Consider the following 13,286-nt stretch of genomic DNA (forward strand, 5'->3'; position numbering starts at 1 on the left):
ACAGAATGTACTACAGGTTATTGGTTGCAGGTGCTTTCAAAAGACAGCACAGGCAGATACATTTTTTTTTAATGAATGTTAATATTTCCAATTCAAAGTGAACATTACATTTTTTCCTTCACCTTAGAATTTTTATTGTATCTCCTTTCTCTTATACTGAAAATCTTAGTTCTTAGTAACATTAATATTTACTTGTTTTATTCTGTAATATACTTTATTAGATTCAAATTACAAATCATTGAATAGCATTTAAGATTTCTTTGCAGTTTATTTTTAAAAATTATTATTACTATTATTTTGGCTGTGCTGGGTCTTCGTTGCTGCATGGGTTTTCTCTAGCTGTGACAAGCCGAGGTGTGGTGGAGGGTGGCGGGATGGGATGGTGAGGGGTATATGTGTGGCTACTCTTCCTTGCTATGCGGGCTTCTCATTGCAGTGGCTTTTCCAATTGTGGAGCACAGGCTTAGCTGCTCCAAGGCAAGGGGAATCTTCCCAGATCAGGGATTGAACTGATGCCTCCTGCGTTGGCAGGCAGATTCTTTACCACTGAGCCATCAGGTAAGCCCCTGCACTTTCTTTGTCTTTGGCAAGCCTTGCTACTTGTGGGCAGAGAAGGCAATGGCACCCCACTCCAGTACTCTTGCCTGGAAAACCCCATGGATGGAGGAGTCTGGTAGGCTGCAGTTCATGGGGTTGCTAAGAGTAGGACACGACTGAGCAACTTCACTTTCACTTTTTTCGCTTTCTTTCAGGTTCTTAGACTTTCTAAGGTTTGAAATAGTGGACTCCTGCATTTCCAAGTGTTCCTATATGTCTCTAGGAAGGGAGCACTGAGAAATGAATTTAGGAAAGGAAATGGAAGAGAGAGAATTTTCTGGCTTTGGAGTCAGACAAACCTGAATTCCAGGCCTAGCTGTGTCACTAACCAGTTATATAACCATGGGAAAATCACTTAACATCTAAGCTTATATGGCTTCATCTACAAAATGGATATGACCCCATCTCCAAAAGGTCCAAATGAGGCTCAAAAAAGATAATACAGTGAAAGGGCCTCATAAACTCTTTGTCCCTGTGCAAACACATGACATTGTTATTGTGAAGACGATTGCTTCCTGTATGGCCAAAGTGGCTAGTGAACTTCTGGCACGTGAAATACGCATCTGCTCAGACTCCGGCTGCTGTGCTGGGACCCAGGGAAGTCAAACTGAGTTTCTGCCTTCATCCAGTTTATTTGTAACTTGGCCCTGCTCCAGCTTGGACTGGCATTGAATACAAACTGTGCAGGAAGTTCTGCCTGGCCAATCTGGACCTCCTGAGATAAGGGGTTAGAAAATCATTATCTGGATCCAGTACATCCTAGAGAAGAGCTTCTTGGTTCTGGGCTCTTGGCTCCAGTTTTTGAGCTGCCACATCCCACTCCTGACCTCACTTCCCTCTGCTTTCTCCATTTCCTGTCTCTGCTTCCCTTGTTCATACTTACCAATGTATTCTTTAGGCACTGCCTGAGCTGTGCCTGGCTGGACCATCAGTCATTTGTTTAGCCTACCACTCAGTCTCTATAAGTCTGGCCCCAAGTCTCTATAAGGGCTGCCTGAAAAACTTGCTTCTCTAATTTCTCCCAGATCTAGGATCACAGGGCAGCTTTGAAGGAGAGACCACTGGGCTTGGTACATGCTCACAGGCATACACACAATAACACTGGTCCATTGCATTCACATCATTTACATGCATAGAGACTTACACATAGATGTGATCACATATATTCATAAATACATACTGACACAAATACCTTAGGTCAGAAAGTCTAGGTGGAGAAGGGAGAGTGATAGGTTCTGATTCCCTCTTACTCCCCAAAGTCTGAGGCAGATATATAGAAATTTATACAAAGAAGGACTTGTCATTATGAGGAATATGCCTTTTTGTCTTTGATGATTTCTTTTGTTAACTGAGATCATAAAAGTAATAAAGGTTGCTTTTATTGAAGGTACATCTGTGTTCAGTACTGCCTTAGCCCCTTTTCCTCTACTTCTTTGCATCAATCACTTAGGAAGGCTTTCTTATATCTTCTTGCTATTCTTTGGAACTCTGCATTCAGATGCTTATGTCTTTCCTTTTCTCCTTTGCCTTTCACTTCTCTTCTTTTCTCAGCTATTTGTAAGGCCTCCTCAGGCAACCATTTTGCCTATTTGTTTTTCTTCTTCTTTGGCATGGTTTTGTTCACTGCCTCCTGTGCAGTGTTACAAACCTCCATCCACAGTTCTTCAGGCACTCTGTCTATTAGCTCTAATCCCTCGAATCCATTTGTCACTTCTACTGTATAATCATAAGAGATTTGATTTAGGTCATACCTGAATGGCTCATAATGGTTTTCCCTACTTTCTTCAATTTAAGTCTGAATTTGTCAATATTCAGCAATAAAAATAAAGAGTTCCTGATCTGAGCCTCAGTCAGCTCCTGGTCTTGTTTTTGCTGACTGTATAGAATTTCTCCATCTTTGACTGCAGAGAATACAATCAATCTGATTTGGGTATTGACCATCTGGTGATGTCCATGTGTATAGTCGTCTCTTGTGTTGTAGGAAGAGGGTGTTTGCTATGACCAGTGCATTCTCTTGGCAAAATTCTGTTAGCCTTTGCCCTGCTTCATTTTGTACTCCAAGGCCAACCTTGCCTGTTACTCCAGGTATCTCTTGACTTCCTACTTTTGCATTCCAGTCCCTTGTGACGAAAAGGACATCTTTTTTGGGTGTTAGTTCTAGAAAGTCTTGTAGGTCTAGTCAAGGCTGTGGTTTTTCCAGTAGTCATGTATGGATGTGAGAATTGGACTATAAAGAAATCTAAGTCCCGAAAAATTGATGCTTTTGAACTGTGGTGTTGGAGAAGACTCTTGAGAGTCCCTTGGACTGCAAGGAGATCCAACCAGTCCATTCTAAAGGAGATCAGTCCTGGGTGTTCATTGGAAGGACTGATGCTAAAGCTGAAACTCCAATACTTTGGCACCTGATGCGAAGATCTGACTCTTTTGAAAAGACCCTGATGCTGGGAAAGATTGAGGGCAGGAGGAGAAGGGGACGACAGAGGATGAGATGGTTGGATGGCATCACTGACTCAATGGACATGAGTCTGAGTCAACTCTGGGAGTTGGTGATGGACAGGGAGGCCTAACATGCAGCAATCCATGGGGTCGCAAAGAATTGGACACAACTGAGCAACTGAACTGAATTGAATTGAGGCTCCAAAGCTTTCCTAAACGTACCCATGTTTCACAAAGATCTGATGTACACCACGCTCCAGCCCTTTTGTGGCGGATGCTGTTGGTGCCCTGCCCTTCACCTTTGACCTTATCACTAAGGGCTCTCTAACAAACTTCCACCTGCCTGCATCTGTATTTCTGCTGAAGGTTACACAGCCCCTGTGTCTGGCAGGCTGGAAATACAGTGGTAGGTGTGTGTGGGGGAAATTAATATCTTCTGGAGTAGTCCTCAACCAATGACTGATGGAAATTGGTGTATATAAGACCCATTTCCTCATCTTTAGCATCCAATTCCGAGGCCTGCATTTGATATAATTTCCCAGTTTCTGCATGGGGTTAAGCTCCAGTCACCCACAGTGATAGCTAGTTTGATCATTTGTTCACTGTGGACCTCCCTCCCTCCCTTCCTTTTCTCTCTCCTCACTTTACTACCAGTATTTCCTGCACAGCCTACTAAACTACTTGGTCTTGAATTCTGTCTCTCAGTGTCTGTTTCTAGGGGAATTCAAATTAAGGCATCCACTTCAAGGAGATTGGTATCTATAGCAGTCTGTGACAGTGCCTCCATTAATCTCCTCTTTCATCCCAGGAAACTCTTCATATATGTTAACTCATGCACAAAGAGTACACACCAGCCCACTGATTCTACCACAATCCAGACTCTGAATTCAGTTTGGGTTTAGCTGGGATATCATGCTATACCTGTAATACGAGGCAACTGAGGGTCAGAGAAGGAAAGTGATATGCTTCCTTCTGGCTGTATTTGTGCTGAGGTTTGGTATATATGGGCTTAATAGTAGCTGAGGGGCTGTTGATAGTTGCTTCTGGGTGGAAACTTTAAATGTGGAAACAGATGGGTTGCTGTATCACATTGCTGCCCTTAATCCTAGCAGCATGGTGACCTGAGGCTGGGGTTTTCAAGAAGTCTTTACTAAAGGCTTGGAGTTCCCTGGTGGCCTAGGATTCCAGGTTTTCACTGCTATGGCCTGGATTTAATCCCTGGCTGGGGAACTGAGATCCCGCAAGCCATGTGGTACCACTAATGAAAAACCCACTACATTAAAAAAAGAAAAAAGACTTTGCTAAAGTCTATCAAGACTTTAATGACACAGGAAATAAACAGAGTAACATAATATTAGATCATCTGTCTCACAAAAAGTAATCTGTTCTCTTCACCCAAAGATATCCGTTCCCTTTCAAACTCTAAGCCCCTCCATATGGTATTCAGGACATAATCTATGCCTTATTGACCTGCCTGAGGCTGGTCACAGAGTTTCCATCTCCTGGACACGAAATCATCATGACTTTCCAACTGGGGTGACAGACTTGCAGTTTGTATCAAAATATATATTGACTATACAGGACATAATCACAATTCATCTATCCATGTCCTTGTATTAATACAAGGTGAGACCTAAAGCAAGTGTCTGCTTTTCCATTCTTGATTCAGCTTCTTTGTCAGCTCTGCATACAATGGCATTGGGTGTCTCAGAGGCTATTTGGCTCTTCATTTGTCTTGCTGCAGGTTTGTCTGTTTCTCTTCTCCGTCACTGACCAAATGCCCAGATTTTATAAGCAAAACTGTAATGGGCCCATCATTTCTGCCTACCTTTCATTTATCCTGAGGCACTGAGGAAGATTTATCCTACCTTGTGGTGTGCAGACTTCTCTTGTTGAGGAGCACTGCCTCCAGGGTACACAGTCTCAGTACTCGTGGTACACAGGCCCACTTGCCCTGGGACATGTGATATCTTCCCAGATCAGGAATCGAACCTATGGCCCCTGCATTGGCAGACAGATTCTTAACCACTGGACCACCAATAGTCCTGGAGTGGATTGCCATTTCCTTCTCCAGGGGATCTTCCCAACCCAGGGATTGAACCCAGGTCTCCTGCATTGTAGACAGATGCTTTACTGTCTGAGCCACCAGAGAAGTTGGTAAGTCCCATAGATGGTGTTTAATAAAATTATTTTTGAAGGAATAGATGAATGAATTTCAATAGTAAGTCTCTTTTAAAAAGCAAGTGGAGAAAATGACTAGAGGAAGAGTGAGTCTTAATGGTCATCATTTAGTGAAAGAGGACTGGGAATGAGCGAGGTCAAACAAGTGGAGTGTGACAATGTTTGGGAAGCCCTGAAGACTTAGTGGAAGCAGAGTCACTCAGACGTGCTGACTATTTAGTTCTCTGCATTATTTCAGAACAGGCCCAATATTCAAAGCTTGGCTAGAAGTACACACTCTCTCTTAAGCAGAAATCTGAAAGGACCGTGAAGATCTTTGAATCTACCTTATCAGGGCATAAGAAGGCCATCCTTAGAGAATAATGGTTAGAGTGTTAGAGAAGAGGTTCTCAAGGGAGACAATTGGCTCCAATACGCTTTAGCCCTGGTAACTAATGCTCTTGGCTGTCCAGCAAGCTTTCCTATTCCCTTTGCTCTTTTTGCCAAAGGACACACAACTCGGCCACGGCCTTTCATAGTATTCCATCTCTCTGGATCAGTCATTGGTTTACAGGGGACAGGTGACAAAAGTAAAGCTAATCAGAGTCCTTTCTTGGCTTTACATATAGAAGAGAAGTCTTCTCCTTTTTTGGTTGCAAGTTCTTATCTGAGATAATGTTAAGCCTGGGGCTGCCAGCTACCAGCTTTTCTACAGTGCAGGGAGACTGACAGGGGCAGGAGAAAAACAAAGTGAGCGCAAGAGTATCAAAAAATAAAAATGCCTAGCATGTAATAGGTACTTTAAAAATGGTAGTTGCTCTTCACCATATACCTTGTAAATTAAGTCCTCAGTCAAAAACCTTTTACTCTTTTAAGTTTTGGAATAACACATGGTTCTTTTTAGCCCTCTACTTTGCCTACGGTCTCTATTTTTAAATTTTCCCACCCAGGGAGCTCCAAATCTAGCAGGGAAGTTTCATAGAACTGAAGACACAGAGATGATAAACATAGGGACTTCCCTGGTGACCCAGTGGTTCAGTGGTTAAGACTCTGCACTTCTAATGCATCGGGAATGGGTTTGATCCCTGGTAGTTGGAGAACTAACATCACACATGCTGTGCAGCCAAAATATAAAAATAAATAAATACATTAAAAAAAAAAAAGACAGAGACTATGTCCTCATGGAGTTGATATTTAAGAAGGGTAAAAGTCATTAGCATGGATAATGGAGTGCGTGCATGCTTAGTTGTGTCCCTGTGGACCTATGGACTGTAGCCCACCAGGCTCCTCTGTTCATGGGATTCTCCAGGCAAGAATACTGGAGTTGGTTGCCATGCCCTTCTCTAGGGCATCTTCCTGACCCAGGAATCAAACCCACGTCTCCTGCATTGCAGGCAGATTCTTTACAGCTGAGCCACGAGGAAATAGTAGACATCTTTGGGGGTGTATTTTCAGCTCCCAGTGATTTATCCTTCTCTGAGAACAGAGAGAATCTATTCATGTCATCACCCTCCTTAGTTCAGTCTCAGAAGAAGGACCTTGATTTGTTGGCCACTGTTCATTGGACCAGGGTAAACACCTGATCGAACTAGGTCAATTATATTGTCTTTCTTACGTAGGAATTATGGTTTAGGCTGATATCTTGAATAGAAGGAGTGTGAAAATTCAGGAACTGTGTCAAGGCTGTTACCCTCCAGATGAACTGAAGAACAGAGAATACCAATCTGCAGAGAGAGGAGAATGAGGCTGAGTCGTGGAGAGAAGTAGAGATAAGAGACAGAGAGAAAACATTCCTGGACCATTACATTGCACATTCTGGTGCTTTCTGCATTCCTTCTTCTTTATTCTAGGAAACAGTATTCTTATGACAGCTTATATATTTTCCTTAAGCTAAGTAGGTTTCAATTATTTGCATTCAAAAGTTTACTGTAGCTTTACAGTTAAGGGGATGGTTGCATAAATATAGATATTTTTTGTATAATAGATTATCAAACTGCCATTAAAAATGTTTTAGAGGACTAGTTAATGATATGTAATATGCTCAACAGACAATAACAAATAAAAGTATCAGGATTTAAAATTTTCTGTATGTAGAAAAAATTTTGCAAACACACAAAACTTTTAGCAATGGCTACTCGGAGTAAACTTTCAATTTTTACTTTATATAATTTGGTTTCATTTTAATTTACACTTATAGCATTGCTTATATAATTAAGGTCATGTTAGAAGCATTTTCCACACTGCTATACAAATATTTTGTAAATGCTATTATTTTAGTGGTTGCATAATATTGTGTTTTAAGAGGGTATCATACTTTATAAAATCAATCCTCACTATTTATTGTTTTTTAATACTTTTTACTATTTTAAGCAGTGCTGTGAAATACATTTTCAATGCACAAAGGTTATTTTTTTCTATATTTTGTATTATTTGCCTAGGATATTTTTTCAGAAGTGGAGTTATTAGAGTGGAACATTTCTACAGTTCATGAATAATTTTGGTCATGAAGCTTACTCTGGAGGTTGTGTCTACTTCCTTGCCATCTGAAACACAGATGATAGCCCAGTTTTAACTAACAAATTGCCTTAGCAGCCAGCCTTCTTGTTAGTCTAATGGGTTAAAAAAATACTAGTACATCTCTGTTTTGATTTGCATTTCCTTGGTGGCTAGTAAATTAGAACATTTTTTGTGTTTGTTAAATCCTTTACTTTCATCCTTTGTGAATTATCTGTTCCCTATGCTCTGCTCTTTCATTCATTGGAAACATTGTGATTTTCATATAGATTTCCATGGAATCTGTGTGAAACTAAGAATCTGTTGTTTAAAACTATGTGACAAAGCATGCAGAGAAAAATCAACATCATTCAGGCCAAAGTTACTGTTTATGATAACTCAATTGGAGTCAACCACCAATTCTTCTTTCCTATTCTTTTATCTTTTTGATTAGAAGCAAGAAACTTTGAAGTCATTCTCAACTTCTCCCTTTCTTTTATCATCCCAGTCCTTAAGACAATCAGCCCCCTGATTATTCCTTGAATCTCCCTTATCTCTAACTCTGGTACCACCACCCTAATTCAGTCTTTGTAGTAAACATCTCTTGTTTCATCTGTCAGACATCTCCTTTCTTGTGGGAATTGTCTCTCTTCCAATTCTATCTGCACAGTTCCTGCTGGAGATTGCAGGTTTATATTTGAACATGGTTGCTTGTTTCTGGTTGATTTGTCTAGGGGCAGCCATCAGGCCCAAACTGGGCCAATGAGTTTCTTCTTATCTTTTTATATTTAGGACCAAGAGATTGAGGTTAATCTCTCTTCAGCGACTATAGATATTTAATATTGTTGGCCATATTTTCTGTTATATGAATTGGGGAATAGAGAAAGCCAGATCAGAACAAGAAAAGAATATTAATTCAATACAGAGAAGAGTAATGAGATAAAGAAGGAGGATCTACAGTACTACATACTGCAATCTCTTTCAAGAGCAATTTGTTGAACTCTATTTCAGTTTGATAACCTGAGTTACTTTAAGACTCTTCTAATACATTCTCTTTATCAACTAGGAATGTATGCAATTGCAAGCAATTAACATGACTTAACTACATACAAATTTAATTTCCTCCCATAAAAAGTTTCATGGAGATAGGCAATCCAGGATAAGAGCAGCTGTTCCAGGTTACAAAATATCATAAAAAACCGGGCTTCTCTGTCTTCCTATTCCATTATCCTTAGTGTGAGGAGAGATAGTGACTGTACCTCCCAGAGTCTGCTTTCTTATCATGAAGAGATGGAAAGACAAAGGACAAAGGCTGAAGGAATAAGCATACCTCTGGGAGTCTAACTCTAAAGCTTTCTTTTATTCTCTCATTGGCCAGAACTGAGTCATATGGCCACCCCTGAGTACACATTATCCCCACTTGCACTCTAGAACTTTTAGCTACTTTTAGCTACTTCTTTTCAGCTACAATGCTGCACCAGTCCAGGTTCGATACAAAACTGGGATTCTCTTAGTATGGAAGACAGAGGAATGAATGTTGGATAGGTAACTAGCAGTGTGTCCCATGTAACTTTTGCTTGCCTGGTTGACTTAGGTTTTGATCACATGCAACCAGATAAGTTTTAACTAATTCAGGGCTTACTGTCTTGCTCCTGGATTTACTGTTTAGGGTCCCCACTAGTCTCCCTGTCACTAATTTCCACTTTGCTTGAAATGATAATGCTGATGTAGCCAGCCTTTCCGAAGCATGTCTCTGAGCCTGGCTATTCCATTGCCTATCTAACTTACTGCTCCAGGAACTCTCTAGTCTTGGTGTTCTCCTTTCCTGTTCTTTGATACATGATCCATGGCATTAATTCCCATGCTTTATACACACTACTGATGTTAATTGTATCTTCCAGGGTCCTGTCAGAGAAACAGAGCCCATGTCAGCAGCTAAATAGAAGGAATTTAATATAGGTACCTAGTTACAAAAGGGTCTGAAGTGAAACAGAGGATGAGTAAGCAACTCAGAAATTAGCAACAGCAGGAAATCTCTACCATTCCTAGGGCTGAAAGGTCAGAAGAGGAGGTTAACAGAACCCATGAGCTAAGACTACTCAGTGGGAGCAGAAACCACAGAAGGAAGGACCCTCTGGAAGCTGAGATAGGAAGGAAGGGACTCTGGTGAGATGTGACCATGGAAAAGACACAGTCAATGTTGGAGATGCTGCCTGAAGCAAACATCCCTTTCCACTAACCAAAAAAAGAAGACTAGGAAATTTTAGAAAGATAATTTGCATGAGCCAATCCTCTGCAAGACAGAACAAAGTAGAGGAAGGGCAAGAAATGAATTTGAGACTAGCAGTTAATAGTGGCTGAAGTTTACAAAGATGTATGTAAGTCTGTTAGGATTGTTTTAAAAAAAATGTAACTTTCAAAGGATAAGGCTTAAACAAAAAAACCCAGAAGTAACATGGCCAAGTAGATTTTCATATCATTCACTCAATTATTCACTGAAAGTCCATGGAATTCTCCAGGCCAGAATACTGAAGTGGGTAGCCATTTCCTTCTCCAGGGGATCTTCCCAACTCAGGGATCCAACCCAGGACTCCCACATTGCATGCAGATTCTTTACCAGCTGAGCCACCAGGGAAGCCCAAGAATGCTAGACTGGTTAGCTTATCCCTTCTCCAGCGGATCTTCCCAACTCAGGAATTGAACCCGGGTCTTCTGCATTGCAGGTGGGTTCTTTAACAGCTGAGCTAGCAGAGAAGCTTGCCATTAATTGCTGCAATATAGGCCATATTTTAAATTTGCTTCGTCTTTGGAACATAGCTTTATGTTCTTCTGGAGATTCTAATAGCCTTTCTTTTTTCTTGTTGAAGTAAGACACTAGCTTCCCTGTTACTTCAGGGAAGTTTCATTACAATGTCAATGGAGTTTTTCATCTTCATGACCATGTAATCATTTTGTTAGGGGAAGCACCCTGACTGAAACCGCCCACCCTGGTCAGGCACCATAGTAACCATTTGCACGAGTTGTTTTAGGACAGGAGGTCCTGGTAAAGAACACAGAACTAATAAGCCACCACCAACCGGAAGAGTTCAGGAAAGGTAAAAAGGAGACATCACATGTCCGACCACCTCCCAGAATCCTTCTCTCTGGCATCCATCTTGGTTGAACAAGGTGTGCACCACCAGGAAGGACTCTGAGTCAGAATGATTGGCTAAGGACAACCCGGAAACTAATCCCATCACCGTAAAACCTGAGACTTCGAGCCATGTGGCAGAGCTGTTCTCCTGGGTTCCATTACTCCACCTGGGTGCCCTTTCCCAATAAAATCTCTTGCTTTGTCAGCACATGTGTCTCCTCGGACAGTTCATTTCCAAGTGTTAGACAAGAGCCCAGTTTCAGCCCCTGGGAGGGGTTCCCCTTCCTGCAGCAATATGAACAGAATTCATTCCATTTTAACTTTTGACTTCTCATTCTATTAATATTTTGAACAATTGCATTTTAAGCCTCTGTTCAGTTCAGTTCATTTTAGTCGCTCAGTTGTGTCCGACTCTTTGCGACCCCATGAATCGCAGCATGCTAGGCCTCCCTGTCCATCACCAACTCCCAGAGTTCGCCCAAACTCATGTCCATTGAGTCAGTGATGCCATCCAGCCTACTGTATAACAAAGTCTTGATATTTATTTTCATTGTACTTTTATGTTAGTCATCTGTTTCTTCCCACATCCTCATCTTTTTGGTAGTATCCCTTTTTTTTTTCTTTTTTGCTGGAATACACATTTGTGTTAAAGTTATATATATTTTTTCAAGAAGAGTAAGAAGACAACTTTAAAAAAATTCTGATTTATTACATATGTATAAGTGTAGCTAATAAGTAGTTTTACATTTGAGCTTGTTTTCTGAGGAAAAAAAATATAATTAAAATGAGTAGGTGTTAGCTATCAAGACTTCCCCCACCCAAATACCAAAATAAGGAGTCTAGAGCATGAACTATCCAAAGCAGGTTCTTCTTTTATTCTCAGGATGTATTCTGAAGTAAAAGGGAAGCTAGTGGGTGCTTATGGAGAGAGAGAATGTTGCTAAATAATAGTGCAGCTGTTCTCAGACAGTGTTTCAATTAATATTTTGATCTTTGCTTCCTTTCTCAGATGCTTACTGCTCCTGGTTATTCCAGTTTAGAAATTTCCTCTCTTAGAAAGGCTATTTTCACCTCTGTTTTAGCCTTTTCTGTTCGTATTCTGGACTGTGGCTTCCTCAACTCTAGTTTAATCTATCAATATGATTCTATATATAAATGAAAGGGTTTTGTTTTTTAAAATTTATGTATTATTGGGAGACTTTGCTGGTGGTCCAGTAGTTAAGAATCTGCCTGCCAATGCAGAAGACACAGGTTTGATCCCTGGTCAGGGAGGATTTCACATGCCAAGGAGCAACTAAACCCATGAGCCACAACTACTGAGCCTGTACTCCAGAACCAGTGAGCCACGACTACTGAACACTCCTGCTGCAACTGCTGAAGTCTGTGTGCCTAGAGTCTGTGCTCTGAAAGAAGAGAAGCCACTGCAATAAGAAGCCCACACACCACAGTGAAGAATAGCCCCTACTCGCCACAGCTAGAGGGTCTACGCACAGTAATGAAGACCCGGCACAGTTAAAATAAGTAAATAAATAAATAAAAATTATTTTAAAATTTTAAAAAATAAAAAGAAATTATGATTAATTTTGTTAGGCATGATAATATGATTATAGCTCTGTTTTTACAGTCCTTACCTGTAGAAATATGTCTTGAAATTATATGCTGACTGGGATTGCCTTTAAACTCTCCAGGAAGAAGCAAAAGATGTGGAGCAAAAACAAAACAGGAATGGTAAAATGTTGCAGTATGTGGGATTTCATTATATGATTTTCTCTAAAAATAGAAGAAGTAGGAAGTAAGCAGATATATAATATGCAACTGAGATATCAAATAAGATGAGAATTGATCAATGGTAAATATTGGTAACAATATGGTAATGACATGGTAAAATATTGATGATATGGACCAGTGAAGTTTTGGTGGAGTGGTCGTTGGAGTAGGCTTAATTGGAACGTATTATTTAAGAGGGAATGGACAAGCTGACTATATAAACACATTTTGGAGACAATCTGAACAATTTGGATGTAGCTCAGATATCAGATAAGTTTAAGGAATAGTGCTTATTTTGTAAGAAGTGATAATGATAGTGTGGCTAAAAGATTTTCCTATTTTTTTAAGTAGTACATTTGAGTATTTAGAGTTGAAATGACACACTATCAGGGATTTGCTCTGAAATATACAACAAAGAGAAAAAAGAGATAAGATGAAGCAAATAAATATGGCAAATGTTCGTAATTATATAATATCTTGATTGCCCACACAGAGATTCATTATATTATTCTCTCAATTTTTGTGTATGTTTGCAATTTTTATAATTTTATAATAAAAAGACTTAGGGACTTCCCTGGTGGTCCAGTGGTTAAGACTCAGTGATCCCATGCAGGGGCGAGTGGGTTCCATTCCTTGTAGGGGAACTAAGATCCCATGTGTCTGTAGCCAGGCCAAAAAATAGACTTACAAATAAGATGGA

The sequence above is a fragment of the Ovis canadensis genome, chromosome 1, assembly GCF_042477335.2.
Source record: "Ovis canadensis isolate MfBH-ARS-UI-01 breed Bighorn chromosome 1, ARS-UI_OviCan_v2, whole genome shotgun sequence".
NCBI classification, from domain to species: Eukaryota; Metazoa; Chordata; class Mammalia; order Artiodactyla; family Bovidae; genus Ovis; species Ovis canadensis.